Source organism: Triturus cristatus, chromosome 5_2, assembly GCF_964204655.1.
Source record: "Triturus cristatus chromosome 5_2, aTriCri1.1, whole genome shotgun sequence".
In the NCBI taxonomy this organism is placed as follows: domain Eukaryota; kingdom Metazoa; phylum Chordata; class Amphibia; order Caudata; family Salamandridae; genus Triturus; species Triturus cristatus.
The window spans coordinates 990,511,697-990,530,370 of NC_140588.1; the positions used below are offsets into that span (position 1 = coordinate 990,511,697).

The window sequence follows — 18,674 nt, forward strand, 5'->3', positions numbered from 1 at the left end:
AGAGACATTTGGACAAACCGGCTCCGCCTCCACCTCCAAAGAGGAAGGACTCTGCTACCTCCCCTTTCAGAATACCATCCCCACCTCCGACCCCTCCGCCTTCTCCACCCCCACCTCATCGCTCTCCGACCCAGTCTCCAGACGATGATGATCAGGGGGACCCATATCACGATACAGGGGATGTTCCCTTAAGACCCCACCCCTACAGGATCTCCAGACCCATGGGACGACTACAATAACCCAGATATTCCCGACGTCCCACAAGATGACCTTTACCCTTCCAGGCCATCTCCACCGGAAGACTCATTAGGTTTCCACCACCTACTTCAAAGGGCGGCACACTATCACGGGGTAGAGTTGCACACTGACCCAGTGGAGGAGGATTTCCTCCTCGACACATTTGATACCACACATAGGTCTACCTCCATACTACCTATGCTTAAGGGGGTGGTAAAACATGCGCCAGAGGTTTTTAAGGACCCAGTCGGGGCCAGGGTCATTAACCCACGCATAGAGAAAAAATACAAAGCTGCCCCCACAGATCCTGCCTATATCAAAGGGCCAGCGCCACTAGATTCCCTAGTAGTTTCCACTGCACGATCAAATTCCCAGGTGTCAGGCGAAGCACCACCACCTTACAAAGAGTCAAAGCTACTGGACGCATCAGGAAAGCAGGCAGCCAATATATGGCGTATCGCCAACACCCAAGCGCTATTGGCCAGATACGATAGGGCACATTATGATGAATTAGAAACCATAATGCACCACCTCCCTGAAAGATATAAAACTAGGGCCAATGAATTAATTCAAGAGGGTACGACAATAACGAACAACTCTATACGCTCTGCCTTAGATGCAGCAGACACAGCCTCCAGGGCCATTAATACTAGCGTCCTCCTCCGTCGCCATGCTTGGCTAAGAATATCCGGTTTTAATCTAGAGGTACAAGCCTCAAACTTGAATCATCCCTTTGACCAAGAACACCTATTCGGCCCAAAGGTAGATGAGGCCCTCGAAAAAATTAAGGACACCGATACGGCGAAGTCCATGGGAGCCCTGCAGTCAAACCCTCCTAGGCGCTCTTTTCGCCGCTCTTCCTTTCGGAGTACATCTAGAGGCAACTCCTCAGATAACGCGTCAGATAACGCGTCCACTTCCTACAAATCCCCCACTCAGTCCACCTTCACAAGGGGTTATCAAAGAGGAGGCTATAGGGGCAATAATAATAACTAATAAAGGCAGAGGCAAAACAAATACCGCCCGCTCTGCCACACCGCCTACCCAATGACTTCCCCCTGCTCCCTCCAGACCATCCCACTCCGGTCGGGGGCAGACTTCAAAATTTCCTTCAGGTCTGGGAGACCATCACCTCAGACAAGTGGGTGACCCAAATTATTCGGTCAGGATACTGCCTGGAATTAACATCTACCCCCCCAAACATTCCACCCAGGCAACGCCCAATGTCACAATAACATTCCACATTACTAAAACAGGAGGTAATCTCCCTCCTACAAAAACATGCAATAGAACAAGTTCCCGTCAATCAGCAAAATTTAGGGGTCTACTCCCTATATTTTCTAATACCAAAAAGGGACGAGACTCTACGACCTATTCTAGATCTCCGGCCCCTAAACACATACATACATTCAGACCATTTTCACATGGTAACGCTTCAGCAGGTGCTTCCGCTCCTCTCCCAGAACGACTTCCTCACCACACTGGACTTGAAAGACGCATACTTCCACATTCCAGTACACCATGCTCACAGAAAGTACCTCAGATTTGTAGTGGACGGGCAGCACTACCAGTTCAAGGTGCTCCCATTCAGTCACAACAGCACCACAGGTATTCACCAAGTGCCTAGCAGTAGTGGCGGTACACCTCAGAAGACAGCAAATTCACGTCTTCCCATACTTGGACGACTGGCTGATAAAAGCCACGTCCTACAACCAATGTGTACACCACACCGCCACTACAATCCAACTACTTCACCAACTAGGCTTCAGGGTGAACCACCAAAAGTCCCAGCTAACACCATCCCACATAAAACAATACCTCGGTGCCACCATAGACACCTCAAAAGCAATAGCCTACCCCAATCCAGCCAGGATTGCAAGCATTCAGGCTTTGCCACAAAGATTCATACTTCAACACTCCCTTCCAGCAAGAGTGTTTATGCAACTGATCGGGATGATGGCCTCTTGCATTTTCATAGTGCCCCACGCAAGACTCCAGATACGTCCACTCCAAGAGTGCTTAGCGCGCCAATGGAACCAGGCCCAGGGCAACTGACAGATCTGGTGTTGGTAGACGGTCGTACCCATCGCTCTCTGCAGTGGTGGAACACCACAAACCTTTCCAAAGTTCGACCGTTCCTGGACCCGTTTCCACAAATAATACTAACAGACGCATCGCTCTCCGGCTGGGGAGCTCATCTATTACACCTCACAGTGCAGGGCACATGAACGCCGCAACAAAAGTTACTCCATATCAACCATCTGGAGTTACTAGCAATCTTTCTAGCCCTAAAATCTTTTCAGACACAGATTTCAGGCAAGGCAGTCCTCATTCGCACAGACAACATGACGGCCATGTATTACATTCAAAAACAAGGCGGCACACACTCTCCACAGCTCTCTCAATTAGCACAGAGCATATGGAGATGGGCAATTCCACACAAAATCTTTCTCCTAGCCCAACATGTCCCAGGAGTCCAAAACACCATGGCAGATCTGCTCAGCAGACAGACGCAGCAGATCCACGAGTGGGAACTTCACCTGCAGGTTCTTCACCCGTTCTTCCAAACGTGGGGGCATCCACAAATAGACCTATTCGCCACCCACGAAAACAAAAAATGCCCAAGCTTTGCCGCCAGATACCCACACCCATTGTCCAAAGGAAATGCGATATGGATGAACTGGTCAGGCAAATTTGCGTACGCTTTTCCACCTCTCCCACTAATTCCATTAGTGGTGCGAAAGCTACAACAGCATTCCCTCACGCTGATCCTAGTAGCTCCAACATGGGCCAGACAACCGTGGTACACCACGCTGCTGGAACTCTCGGTAGTACCACACCAAAAGCTGCACCTCTCACCATGCCTCACCCAGAACCATGGAGAGATCAGGCACCCGGACCCATCTCAGCTCAACCTTGCGATCTGGCTCCTGAAATCCTAGAATTCGGATACCTAAACCTTCCCCCTGACTGTATGAACGTCATCGGAGAAGTTAGACACCCTACCACTAGAGCCTGCTACGCTGCCATATGTAGAAAAGATTTGTTGTTTATTGCCATAACACAATCAATCCTCTAGACGTGTCTATACAACACATCATATGCTACTTACTCCACCTACAAAAGTATAATCTAGCATATACCTCCATTCGGCTACACCTCGCAGCAATTGCAGCTTACCTACAAAACAGGCAGCACCTATCACTTTTCAGAGTACCTGCCATTAAAGCCTTCATGGATGGCCTAAAAAGAATAATTCCCCCCAGAGTACCACCCTCACCTGTGTGGAACTTTAAATATCGTTCTCACAAGGCTAATGGGGCCTCCCTTCGAACCTTTGCATGAATGCGAACTGCAATTTCTCACATGGAAAACAGCTTTCCTTGTAGCCATCACTTCCCTTAGAAGGGTCAGTGAGATACAAGCACTTACCATACAAGAACCTTTTCTTCAAATGCACCAGAACAAGGTTGTTCTCCGTACCAACCCAAAATTCCTACCTAAAGTCATTTCCCCTTTTCACCTAAACCAATCTGTAGAATTACCGGTATTTTTCTCGCAACCCCAGACTGTTGCAGAAAGGGCTCTACACACACTAGATGTCAAACGAGCCTTACTTTACTATATCCAAAGAACACAACCTTTCAGAAAGACCAAACAACTGTTTGTCTCTTTCTCTCCACCACACAAGGGCAACCCCATCTCAAAATCAGGGATAGCTAGATGGATTGTAAAATGCATCCAGATTTGCTATCACAAAGCAAAACTAACTCTATCCGTTCCCCCTAAAGCCCATTCTACACGGAAGATAGGGGCTTCTATGGCTTTTCTAGGGAACATCCCATTAGATGATATCTGCAAAGCAGCTACATGGTCAACACCGCACACTTTCACTAAACACTACTGTGTAGATGTGCAAACCAAGCCACAAGCTAGTGTGGGCCAGGCTGTACTAAAAACACTATTTCAAACCACTGCAACAAATACCGGGGGTCGCCGCTAAGGTTGGGAACTGCTATATAGTCTATGCAAAAGTGTGTAATCTGCAGCTCATATGCCTCGAACGGAATATGCTACTTACCAGTATGCATCTGTTCTTGACATGTAGAGCTGCAGATCTACACACGCCCACCCGCCTCCCCGGCTACCTGTATCTGTTCCAGTCTATCTTATTTAGATACAACACACATGGGTTTCTTCACTGTTACTACTACGCTCCATCTTTCCCTGCTGGCGAAAAACAATCTGAGGATGGAGCTGAAGCCCATGCGCAATACGATCCAAAGGAGGAGTCACCGACCTCGTGACTTCCAAAAGACTTTCCAAGAGGAAAAACAAACTGCAAACATCCGGGCCCAACACCAGATGGCGATCTATGCAAAAGTGTGTAGATCTGCAGCTCTACATGCCAAGAACAGATGCATACTGGTAAGTAGCATATTCCTTATACTTTAAATTGAAATAACCACAGACTCCTTTATCGTTTTAAAATTTTATCTAAACTTTGAGCATGTGACCCACTTCAAAAATACAATACTGTCGCTTTCACTTATTTAGGAGAGAAAATTCAATTAATCATCAACACATACTTCGAACACTTGCAATGACTCGTGCTCAGAAAGGGAGAGGACAGAGAGAAAAGATCTGCAAATATTATCAAATAAAATTAGGCAAGGATGGTGTGAAGACCAACCCCCTGGCCAAAGGGCTGGTAAGGGTCCCCCGGGATAGTTCTGGCGACAAAGACTTCAGGACAGGAACATCTAACATCGACGATTTGCGCCGAAGCCCTCTCTGACACACTCTTCCTCCTCGAGATTCTCCCGCAAGTCTTCTTCTAACCCAATTAAATTAGGAAAATAAGTTCTGCTTCAGATTCTACATTTGATTCTTCATCAGCATCCCTCCCAGCATCACCCGTTACTCCGACAGCATCTCCCCTTAGCAGCATTCAGCAAATCTTCATCTAACTGACTAAGTTACCTCAATTATACCTTTCGTTCAGGATTGTTCCACCGATTAATGTTTCAATATTGTAAAAATTCGAAATCTAATTGGTCAGGCAAGGGGAGGATGGTCATCATACCATGCTTACATAGGACTTTTTCAGTTAGCCTATTGTTAACAAACCCATCCCCTTAATTTCTAGTCATGTTTTATTTTCCCACACGCATTCACATTTCATCTGCAACAAATGTTTAATTTGAACATGTAGTCTCATTCATTTAGAATTTTCGCTGCTGGTTCTCAGGCTCAGGTATACTGCGACCTTGTCCTCTTCCCGACCTACCTGTCATTCTTTCAGGCTGACTTTCAGTTTTCATGCGCAAAACCCACGTGCCCCAGCTCTCTTCAGACGTATACAAGGGGCCCAAATGCGCACTAGTGATAAAGTCAAAAGACAAATATTAGTTTCAAGAATAAAGTGGTCACACTGTATACCACCCACCTCTACTCTGTTTCCTTTTACTTCTTATTACTTTCCCCGCATTAGCATTAGTAAATAGCTTGTTTTCTTTTCAGCAAAGCAGATCCCATGCATGCGAGTCTTTAAGCTGCCATATTAGTGCCTTCTGCTCATGCTCAAGAATTTCCCTCCAAGCATTAGAACGTCATACTACGTAGATGCAGTTGACGCATGCGCAGTAAAGATTACCCGTTTAGAGCGTTTTAGTCCTTTGTTCATTCTGTTAACGTTAGTAAACACATAGGCAAGCTTCACTAATTCATGTGTTTGTGTAGTGTGTTAGTTTTACACACAAATAACGTAATAACTGGTTAGTAAGTTAAAGGAGCAGATTGCGTACGAGCAAGTCTCTTTTCTACGAGTCCTTGCTCCATCACCAAGACATAGGCCTATCTAACGGATTGCCGTCTTATTGGACCCGTCTTGTGGTGGAAACCTATAGCCTTCACCAAGAGTTAAGCAGCATGAGTGCAATGGTAGCTGCATACTGTATAGTGATCAGTAGGAGTGAACAAATCCTTTTTAACCAGCGTCACTGGAGTAAGGCCTACAGGCTCATTAACATATAAAGTTCCGCTGCTGTCTGCTTAACTCTCCTTTGCCCCATATCTGTTCGGTGTGAAGTGCTTTGCAGAAGTTGTTTATCTGTGCTGGGTGTGTGTGTGTGTGTGTGTGTGTGCGCGCCTGGGAAGGGTACAATACAGGGATAATGCAGTACTGGGCAGTGCGTGCATGGTGAATGCATGTGCTGGATGTATATGTGCCTATGAATTCTGCAGTACGTGAAGGACAGTGTGTGCATGTTAAATGCATGCGCTGGGAGTAGTTCTGTATATAAATGATTAAGTACTGGTCAGTGCTGAATACATGAGTGCCTATGAGTGGTACAGTACGTGGCGGGTACAGTACTGTGCATGTACTAGGTGTATTTGTGCCTTTGGATGGTACAATACATGTAGGGTCCTCGGTCCCATTTTGGGAGACCCAGGCCTGAATGGCGAAAAATGGAGAGGAAGTAGAGACTCCCCGGCCCCCAGATTTGTATATTGCTGCATTCCAGTAAGATGGGTGGAACACACACTGGGGAGGGTAGAGCAGGATTCCTTCCCCTGTTCACTTCAATGGGTGCTCTTTGATTCATTGAGAGGTCACACTGAAGGAGCCTCATCACATCTCAAGAAGAAGATGGGGCTAATACGATAATCATAAAAAGTAGGCCTGCCAGCCCTGGGCTTATCTTTTAATGCACATATCACTGTGGCTGACATCCAGGTGTGAACTGTAGTCATTCCCATGGCCTACGACTCTTTGCTTTGGAGACACTCCTGTTGTAACAGACTGCTATTCAAAAGGAAAAGGGAGCCGAGTAGTGGACACTTCAAAAGCAGAACCCCAGCAAAACACTTCAAAGTCTCTGACCCTAAAGCACATTTTGTGTCTGGAAATGGACTATAAGAAAGGGAGTTTGAGATACCAAAAAGGCTCATCTGCTAAGCAGCCAGACAGGCTTTGTGAGGAGGGGAAGCTTTGGAAGACTTCTGCTGTGACCAGAACAGGGGTCAAACCCTGCTAGTCTCCCTTCTGGGTGAAGGGACATCACCCTGGGAATCCAAGACCAGCTCCTGTCTGCTTGTCAAACCTGTGTGTAGTGGTGAGGCAGTGACTCAGTATGCCGAGAGGGGCCGTCGGGGAGAATTTCACCATGATGATCAGGCTGGAGCAAGTGGGACGGGGAACCGCAAAGGAAAAACTGGCACCCAACCTCGGGGGGAAGATTGTGTAACTGTTTGTGCATGTCATCTTTTTACCTTTGTATGGATAGTGGTAAGAATGAAATACTTTTTTCATGCAAGTGACTATTTTACTGGGCATTGATTTATTGCTGCTGCGTGCATTTTGAGTTGTGAGCCTGTGTTCGTGGTCCTGTATCCACCTCCTCCCCGAGGGAGCTTTGAACTGCTCGGACCGCGCTATCCTGAGGGTCAAGGGCAGAAGGCGTACTTGGGTTGCTTAGGATCCATAGTAGGTCTGGCTGAGGGACATCGGGCGTAAAAGGCCTCAACCCAAACGGTTGTGCTCTGCGTGCCCAGTGGCCCTCTGAAAGGGGCTCTGACAACATACGATTGAAAGATGTGAGTACCACGAACACCTTCCTGTTGGTTGTGATTCTATTGGTGAGCAAGATGTAGGAGATTTAGGAGACTCTTGTACACATTTATGTTGCAGTTGCAAGCTGTGATTTGCAAAAACACAGCTTCTTGAACTACACAAATACCTTTTTACAAGGTATCAAAGCCCTTTTATAAGTCTAAAATGTTTTTCTGACTCGTAAAAGGGATTTTGCACCACACTTCGAATTAAAATAGGAGCCAAAACCAGTGATCAGATGCCGACACCTCAAAGAGAATGGTATCTGTTATGGAAAGGGGAAGCGGTCACCGTGGTACAGCAGCCTCTTTGTCAATCATGGCAAACAGCCTCCAGGGCAGTCGATATGGCCAAGGGGACCTCTATTTTATTACTAAACAGGAAAAAAGTTTAAGCAGCACCTGTCCTTTTAAGGTGTACATGCTGTTTCAAAAAACAAAACAAATATTTCCAGCTTGGGAAAAGAAATGCAAGAATGATGGTCTGATATACCTTTCAGGCTGCCAGCTCTGCATTTGCAGCTTTGCAAAGGGGGTTGCTAATAACAATCTACCTTCTATATTCATTAGTCAAGTGCTTCGAGACCCTGTCCGAGCACCTATATTGAGCCTGACCTGTAGGTCATATTGCAACATGACAGGCATATCACAGATCTTTAGTGCGCAATTTGCACTCAGTTTGTGACCTGGCTCTACCTATATAAGGCCTGTACCTTCCTGCTGAGACGTTCAGCAGACTGATACTGAGATTGGTGCTTCTTTGCTCAGTGCTCGCAGGGTCTATTTTTTTGGCTCCCAAAAATATGTAGCATTCTCGTCTCTGAGCAGCACACTCCTGATTCTTCTCCAAAATCCAACAAACAAAACAAAATACCTGCCAAAGTAATTAAAGAAAGGCCCTAATTCGGATCCTAATAATAATGGCCACCCAGAGTGGCAGACCGACAACAAGAATTGAGACAAACAAAAGTCCAATACAGGTGAGATTTAATCAAACTGATCAGTTACATTTATTTTTCTGTGTTTTCCAACCCATTATATCATGTATACATCGGTGTATTACAAAATATCATTCAATAATTCAACTGAGTATAATATTTCTGTCCCACACATCTCATTCAAAAACAGCAATCATACTATCATACATTCCACAACAACATCATTCTATATATCATAAACACACAAATTATATTCATGAGATAAAAAAGACATCAACATAATGAATCTGCCATATATTAATTGAATAACACAGGTGGCAGTAGGCATCCACAATGAACGGGTAGTGAAGTTTCAGCTACCCGGTAGCCTTTAAAAAACGCCAACGCGTGTTTCGGTGTCAAGCCCCAGCCGGGGCTATACCTTCATCAGGGCGAGGATGGATCAATAGTGTGGGACAAGCACACCTACAATCATAAGAAAAAAAATTATGGACAATTTCAAAATAAAGTTTGTACATTCAAAGTCAACAATTCAATGTTTAACAAGTTGATTTTCTCAATTCAAATCTCAACAAGTTAATTTCTCAATTCAGGTCTTCCACAAAGGACAAGGCTCACACGTATGATGGGTATAATATACTGAGAAACTGGAATAGACTGCGCTATAAATATGCAATACCAAAGGAACAATAAAACTGGTGTATAAAGATAAATCATCACACGAAACGATGTAGTGAATGAACAGATAATTGTGTATAGTCCTCAAAGCCGTGTGGTTCACCAGGTAGGATATCGCACCAAAGAGAATAATGAAAAAGAGTTCCGAAAAATAAGCAAGAAAAAGAATAAGGAAACGCCCAGTTAGCGTGATCAGAAACAACAAACAAATAACAAAAAAAAATTTGTGAGACAAATTGTCCCCCGTCACCAACAAAGGGTATATATATATATATATATATATATAGTGCCATGGGATACCTGGTAGTAGGATCCTTTTAGAAAGATCACGGAATGGCAAATGCCACTGGTGGTACCTTCAGGAACGGAGAAATCGCCTTTAGATAATTCTAATGGGCAAAATCAGGGGAGCTGGACGTTAAAAAGGGAGAGAAACAGAATAATTACTGCACTTGTGAACCCAGTTATACATAGGGTGCACGTGTTGGTAGTAAAGGCGCAAAAACACCTACATATTGAGTTCCACTGTATTTGTATCCGAAAAAAAGGATCCAGAAGGCGGACGCGATCGTGCTTAAAGTAATCTCGAATTGTTTGAAGGGTCAGCGATTTGAGACTGAATGTGGATATTCAACTCAGGGCACGATTCGGTATCTGGAAAACGACAAGGAAGGTGCACAAATGTGAATACGTGGCAGTAAATAAGTTAGGGAAAATTGTGATAGACGCAGACTTGATCGGTTATGCCGTCGCCTACTTATATCCTCACAGAGGACAAAAGGGGATGTACTTATAGCCCATCTAGAGGTAAGAGGCGACATGTTATCAAAAGATAGTATTCTACTGTGTCTGAACACCCAGAGATATACGATACAACGGCCGTCTATTTCCATCAGGAAGGGTGACAACAGACGTTACAACTGGGCTTTGCAAAAATATGTAGCATTCTCGTCTCTGAGCAGCACACTCCAGATTCTTCTCCAAAATCCAACACAACCATCTAGCCCTCAAGACTGCATGTGAGAAAATGAGCCCATTGACACACATTTCTTACGGTTGTATGACAGAACTAAGAGTTCCTCAACCCTGTGTAACTGAAAAACGCGGTCTATGTAACGACTGCGTCTTAACCACACATTCCTCTACCGCTCATGCCTTTACTGCGATTTTTTTGTGGTAATGACATGAATGGTAAAGGGATATGCGTGGCTAAGGTTACCATCCTCTTCCCCCCCCCCCTCCCCCCTAAAAACGACCCACCCTCTCCTAATCCCTTAAAACTACACACATCCCTCTCCCTGAGTCCTAAAACAACCCCTTTAAAAAAAAATACCCGAACTCCCCCTGAAAGCTTCCCCGAACCCCCACCCCTAAAATTACCCTGAGCCCCCCACCCCTGAAAACAACCATGAACCCCCACCATCCCATAAAACTATCCAAACCCGGGGGCGTGGCTTGGTGCGATGGCCGCACGGTAGTGTTGCTCTGCCGGCCGCCGACTGAAATCCTGCATTTATCCTGCCTCCATCGGGCCATGCGCTGTTGCATCGGAAGGGGGGATGCTGCGGGGATAGAGGGAATTAACGCTGAGGCCTGCCGCTGAAATCGGAGCCCCAGAAGTGCCGATGAATATTGCGGCGTTCCCCTGACCTGACAAAATGGCAGCTACAGAAACGAACTAGTCGCGACTCTGGAGCTCCGTGGCGGTGTCCGGACGGTGAGGTGCGCTGTCGCGGGCTGATCGGAGGAAAGAGAACAAGCGGGGATTCGCGGGCATGCATATGAGGATCCTGGGGTTCGGAGCGGAGAGGTGAGGCGGCTGTGCGAAGCAGCGCGCACGAGGAGCCCGGGTGAGCGCACTACGTGAGCGGCCGGCTTCGATCCTGAGCAGAGGCCGCACACAGGGACAGAGGTGGGCGCGCTGTCGGCGGAGCTTGCCTGAGTGGGAGGCCGGTGTCTCCCCCCCCCCGGAGGATCGTCAATCCCGGGACAGGGGGCAGACATCTAATTAAGCCTGCATCCTCAGAGGTCTCTGTGCCCCGGCGCTGAGGTGAGCCTGGCTGCGGAGGAGTTGGGGATCGAGACTACGGCAGAGTGACACGGCTGCTGAGAAGCCCGGTCAATAACTGGCCTGTGACAGGACAGGATCTGGGGGGCCAACTCTGAGCCACCCTGGTGTAATACTGGCTGAACCGTGGTGCGGGGACCGAAACTAAAGACAAACTGGAGACATTGGTCACTGTCCTACGCTGCCACAGGGACATTGCTTGCCGGGTGGGCATCGTTTCTGGGGGCTGTGACTCCTGGGTGCTGTGGCTGCTGGAACCGTGAGGGGCCGCGCAAGTTGATCCTAAATAGAGTGCGGTGCGGAGAGGCATGGCGCGGAGGCGCTAAGCACCACTGTTTGGATATTGTGGGCATTTGAAGTTTGGTTTATACTCTTGGTGCACGGCTGCAACACTGTGCTCCGCTGGTGCAGGAATTCTCAGCCAAGGCGCACAAGATGGGGAAAACAGATAAAAATCAGCCGCGGCTCAAGTTTGACGCACGGAAGGGGGGTAAATCCACTTCAGCTGCAACATCAGACTCTGAACTAGATGCGACATCTCCGACCCCCACAGCACTCGAAAAATCATTGGCTGCCATCCAGGCTAGCTTGCAGGCCATAGATGGCAAGATTGAAGCCCTGAATGGCCGAATGGATCATTTTTCGGCAAAATTGGATAAACAGGCGGCGCGACTTGGAGAAGCCGAGCAACGTATTTCCGATGCTGAGGATGGGCTGCAGCAGGTTGCCACGAAAACATCCGACATCACGAAACTGCTTGCTGTTATCCAGGCGAAAACTGAAGATATTGAGGCGCGGTCTCGGCGCAATAACGTGCGCGTTTTGGGCCTTCCGGAGTCCACCAATGTGGGTCGCTTAGAAAACTACATGGAGACACTGCTGCGGGACGTCTGTGGCGCCGATAACTTCACATCCATGTTCGCTGTGGAAAGAGCTCACAGATTCCTGGCGGCGCGACCCTCGCCCGGCGCTCCGCCACGTCCAATCATTGTCAGGTTGTTAAATTTCAGAGATCGGGACGCTGTGTTATGCATTGCCCGTCAAAAAGGCACGATTAAACACCAGAGGAATGAGCTTTCATTTTATCCGGACTTCACGGCGACGGTGCAGGCAGCACGGAAAGAATTCCAGGACGTGAAGAAGATACTACTGAAAGAACAGATCAAGTATGCAATGCTTTATCCAGCGTGGCTGCGCATAGGAGAGGCAGGTGATGCCAAGATTTTCGCCAACCCTAAACAGGCCATGGACTATGCTAGATCTCTGCGTCGGAGGCAAAAAACCCCGGTCCACACTTCGGACGTTGATGACTGAGCAGTAAGGGGCTCTGTGCCCGCTATATACAGTTTGGGTGGTGGTATGGGGGTGTACAAAGCAAATGCCTAGAGACACGCTATGGGCGATTGGTGAGACGCATACGGAACATACTGTTTTCATGTGTCCTGTCCGGAATGGGGAGCTTATCCTCCCTTTGACGCACTGATTTGATCAGGACTGTTAGTATGATAATGGGGCCACGGGGGGCGCTGTGGAGATTCCAGTGCTGCATGGCAGAGGGAGTGGGATTTCCCTAAAAGGGTGATGATGGGACTGCTGGTTTCTGTATATCCTTGCTGCCCTGTGATGTGTTTCCTGTGTGGTGCCGGTGGCTTGGCCACAGATGGGAGGGTAGACGTAATGCTCGGCGGCCCCCTCCCACCTAGATCGGGGAGTAGATTTTCGCCGCTACGACCCCCCCAATGGGCATACCCCACTTGACATGGGATAGGTTGTTGTTGTTGTGGGATTGTTTTTCTCTTGAGGGTCTTGTCTTTGGCAGGTTGGGGTTGCTGAAGTGGGTAGGGGAGGGGGTGGGTGTTTTCTGTTTATTGCATGGTGGGTACTTTAAATGGAAGTGCAATGCTATTGAGATCGTATATAGCTGTGTGTGCATGGACGGGACAATGTTGCGTTTTGTAGGCTGCTTGTCGTTTCACCACAGATGACGGGGACAATGTATAAATGCATAACTTGGAATGTTCGAGCATTGAACACCCCAAAGAAGATTAGGCAGGTACTGGCACAACTAGATAGACACACTGTGTCGATCGCTCTCTTACAAGAGACTCACTTGAATAAGTACTCAGAGGATAGGGTGGCATGCAGATGGGCGACTTATCGGCTGGCATCCTCATACTCTACATATTCCAGAGGTGTTCTCATTCTCATCAAGAGGGGGGTACCGTTCCAGCCAATACATACCTGTGTAGATGCGGGGGGCCGGTGGGCAATGGTGCAGGGAAAACTGGGAGCGACGCTGGTTACAATAGTGAATATGTATGGTCCTGTTGTGGATGACACGTCGCCTCTTCTGCAGCTGCTTACTGCGCTGCGCAATTGGCCTGCATCGGCGATCCTTTGGGGACGGGGCCTTAATACCCATCTCAATCCCTTAGTGGATAAGTCGAATCCAGCGGGGGCGCGGACCCAGAGGGTGGCACAATGTGTGAGAGATGCAATGGAGGAGATGGGGTTCGTAGATGTGTGGCGACTGCGGAATGAGGGAGTGTTGGAGGGCACACACATAACGCCTGCGTTTGGTAGCTGGTCGCGATTGGACTATTGGCTGCTGAATGAGGAGGCCAATGGATGGGTGGAGGGAGTTCGTATACTCCCACGCACACTATCGGATCACAACCCGGTTGTCCTTGAGGTGTCCATTCCCACCAATACGCATCGCCCCTTTACATGGAGGTTTAGAGCAGAGGCTTTGTTAGAACCGATCTACAACAACACTGTTAGGCTATTGTACAATACTTTGAGTTGAATGTGGGCTCTGTGGACAGTCAGGCGACACTATGGGAAGCATTCAAGGTGACGATAAGAGGGGTGTGTATAGGTTTCTCAGCGGGGATTCTCAGGGACCTCAGGGGGCAGTTGACAAAGATAGAGGGGAAGCTAAGGGAGCTTGAGAAACAGTATCAGCAAGCACCAACTGTGGCTCAATTGGCGCAAATTCACGAACAACTAGAGGAACACAGGAAATTAGCAGAGACAGAAATAAGGTATCTATCCAAGCATCAGGTAGCTAGAGCCTACGGGGAAGGGGGGAGACCGGGTAGGAATCTAGCTGGGAAATTGTTTTCAAGAACGGATAATCCCCCGATTGATCATATTATAGATTGTAACGGGACGGCACACTATAATCCCCATGAAATAGTGGAACAATTAAAAAATTTCTATGCAGATATTTATGGCGGCATGGATGACGCAGCTCTACGACTACCTAGAGAACACGGCCTGTGCATGGCTCTCCGATAACCACAGAGTATTTGAGCCAGCCCATCGATGAGACAGATGTCAGAGAAGCTATACTATCCCTATCCAACAATCGAGCTCCGGGGCCAGATGGCCTGACGGCGGAGTTTTACAAGACCTATGCGGACCTTCTCATACCGCATTTACTAGAGATGTATGCGGAGGCGCATGAATTGGGGATTCTGCCTCCTTCGCTGCGCCAGGCACTGCTCATCACCCTCCTTAAGAAAGATAAGTCTCCTGAGGGCTGAGACTCATATCGTCCACTTTCATTGATTAATGTAGATGCCAAAATCTTAGCAACAGTATTGGCCACTAAGATATGGCCGCTGATGCCACTCTTGGTGCTCCCAGATCAATCTGGTTTTATTCCCGGGCGCTCCACCTCCCACAATTTGCGCACCCTTTTTGCCATGTTCCACGTGCTTAATCCTGACATGTCGGCTGTAGCAGTTTTGTTGGACGCTGCAAAAGCATTCGACTCTATAGAATGGCATTATATGTTGCACGTATTACACAGAATGGGGTTTCCCTTCATTTTGACTCGTTGGATACAGGTTCTTTATACAGATGCCTCGGCGAGAGTTCGAGTGGGCGGCCTCACTTCAGGTCCATTTCAGATAGCGCGCGGTACTAGAAAGGGCTGCCCTCTGTCCTCCTATTTGCCCTTGTGCTGGAGCCGTTGGCATGCAGGATAAGCAAGAGACATAGGGATGCTGCCCTCAATTTTAGGCATCGACCGGTAGGGATCTCCCTATACGTGGACGACATGGTCCTCTTTGTTCGGGAGCCCCAGCGTTACCTATCCGAGATCATACGAGAATATATCAGGTTTGGGCTGTTCTTAGGGCTACAAATAAATTAGGCAAAATCTGTCATCATCCCTCTAACGCCAGCTACGGCCCCACCACAAGTGGAATACCCACTGGTATGGAAGGATGAACCGGTCAAGTACCTTGGGGTATGGGTGCATCGAGACCCTGAGGTGGTGGTTACGGTGAACTATGGACAGGCTTATAAAACTTAAGTACAGCAGGTTGATCGGTGGACCCGTCTGCCGCTGTCATTGGTGGATCGCATAGCTGTGATTGAGATGGTCATCCTCCCTAAGTATTTGTATCTTTTCTACAATATTCCAATCCCGCTAACAAAACATTTTTTTTAAAACCGTACAAACTCAATTACTGAGGCTGGTGTGGGGGAATAAACAGCCCAGAATTAGCTGGCATACTCTTAACGCAGACTTACGAGAAAGGTGGGTTTAACGCTCCAGATTTTTATGTGTACTATTTGTGTGCACAGGCGCAGTATGCATATTACTGGTTTAAGCCCCATGAGTATATGCCGCATGTGGCTGTGGAGGAGGGGAACGCGCACCCTGTGCCTTTGAGGGGTGTCATCACACATACTCATAGACAAATGCCCAGGAAGGAGATAAATACAATAGACACTACTGTTAAGGCCTGGCAGGCGATTGGTAGGCGAACACACAAGCTCCCTCTATGTGCGCCGGCGCTGCCTATCGAGGGGCATGCGGCAATGTCTGTGGCACGTGAACATGGACCCATGGCCGCTCTCCGTGAGGTTGGAATCACCCATATGGGGGATCTTTACGCTGGGGGACGGTACATCACGGAGGATGATTTACACTACATCCAAAACCTCAACCCGCTCTTTCGGTACACCTGCTATAGATTGAAGCGAGCGGTGAGGGACCATTATACCACTTTTCCTGCTGAGCCTGCTCCACTTAAGGCACTACAGACCCTGATAGTAGCACCAACTAGGAAAAAGTTGATCACCAAGTTATACAAAGCGGTTCAGGGGGAAACAGTCCACAGGCCGGACAGGAGTCTGGAGCGATGGAATGCGCTACTGACCCCCACGCTCACTCATGGGGAATGGGAGCAGATCTGTGCGCTGACGGGACGACTGACCTCCAACAGCAATTTGAGAATTATACACTTTAAGTTTATACATCAAGTATACTACACTCCGGATAAGCTGTATAAAATGGGGCTTAGGGATTCCGACACGTGCAGGAGATGCGGTCAGGGAGGTGCGGATTTCTTTCATCTTGCATGGCAGTGTGGTCCGGTATTTCAGTATTGGGAAACTGTTGTGGCTACCATACATGCTATGACGGGACAGGTTTTACGATGTATGCCATTAGAGTGCCTTTTGGGGTATGTCCCCCAGCTCAACGCTGCGGTGGGAAGGTTTGTGCGAGTGGTCCTCTTACTTGCAAAGCGGCGAGTGTTGCTCACGTGGGAAAGCAGGCTAGTGCCAAAGGTTGATGGGTGGTTAAAAGACATGATATATTGTCGAGACCAGCTGGAATTATATGCTGAAGAACTGGCGTCAACTTCCAGACCTACAGATATCTGGACACCTCTGAGAACCTATCTATTGGCACAGACGGACATAGATGTTGAATGTGCTGAAATTGTAGGGAATGATTAAAGGGTACTCACAGACTCTCGGGCTGACAGATCTGTTTCTGTTGTGTGGAGAGCAGGGCGGGAAATGTACGTGTATGCTATATGCTAATCAGACGAAGATACCAACCAATTTGTTTTTTTTATGTGATTCAGTTATGTTGTTTTTATGCAGAAAGTAATTGTATGGCAGTGTATTTATGGATCGTGATTATGCTGTATGCTGTTGCAAAAATCTGAATTTAAAAAAAGAAATTAAATAAAAACTTTCCAAACCCCCACCCCTAAAAACTACCCTGAACCTCCAACCCTGGAAAAAAAAAACGAACCCTCCACCCCTGAAAACAACCCCGAAGCCCCGCAATCCCCTAAAACTTGCACGAGCCCCCACCACACCCAAAAACTACTCTGAATCCCCACCACCCCTTAAAACTATCTTTAACCCCCACCACCCTACAAAACTACCTCAAACACCCCCGGCTCTAGCCCCACTAACCTTTCCGCATCCGCTTCCCCTAAGCTCCTCTTTCCCCGCCCATTCTGAACAGCCCATTTGCCTTAACCACACATGTGCGTGGTTAAGGCAAAGTCATTGTTCAGGCAAGCGTGGGTACGCTTGCGGGCTTTCGGAACTTGTGGATCTGGCCTCATTGTTCCGGATGTTTCCCATTTCTTACCAGTTAAGACTGAGAAACAGTGCGTGTATTAACCAAGTTACAGCAGCTCATGTTTTGCTTGGGCCACTGAAATGTCCAAACATGAGCGGCATGTAGCCTGATGCAGTTCATGATGTAAAACTTACTCTGAATGAACACTGTAGCACAACAGTCCAAGGACCCCATCACTGCTACAAACCAAACGCCAGCATGAAAAAGGTTGGCGATACTAGACTAGTTTTCATTTGGCTTTGCATAGCATGTTACCCATCGCAGTTAGCCCTCATTAATGACAAAATGAGTGGCCAATGCAACGTTGAATTCATTCAGTCATTGAGAATGGGCGAATGGATAGTTGCCTAACAAGACAATGCAGCTGTATCCATATTACATTTCCAGTTCTATAGAAATTGCCTTGAAGAATAGACATATTTGTTGGGCGGGAAATCGAATCTGTAAAGTAAGGCCGGGACATACAACAGTAGGATGTGTGCATTGTGTACAGTACATTAAAGTTGAAGGCAAGCCCGACCGTGCCCAGATCGCACCCAGGAAGACTCCGTTTGGTGAGCCAACTAGTAAATGGATGCCTTATCAACAATATTCTTGTTTTTTCTTTTTTTTTTTATTTATAAGAAACCTTTATTACACATTAAAAAGGATACAAACAAGGGCCTACAACCACAAGGGCCGGCCGCTAGAAAGCTCAGGAGCCAGCAAGGCAGCGCCATACATTCAAATGAGCCAG

At 47.6% G+C, this 18,674-nt stretch overlaps 1 protein-coding gene across 1 annotated transcript in view; it reads left to right on the forward strand.

Moving 5' to 3' along the window:
• ABCB7 (ATP binding cassette subfamily B member 7) overlaps positions 1-18,674 on the forward strand; it is an 801,099-nt gene that overhangs the window by 396,829 nt on the left and 385,596 nt on the right. The gene's annotated exons all lie outside the window — the stretch shown is intronic.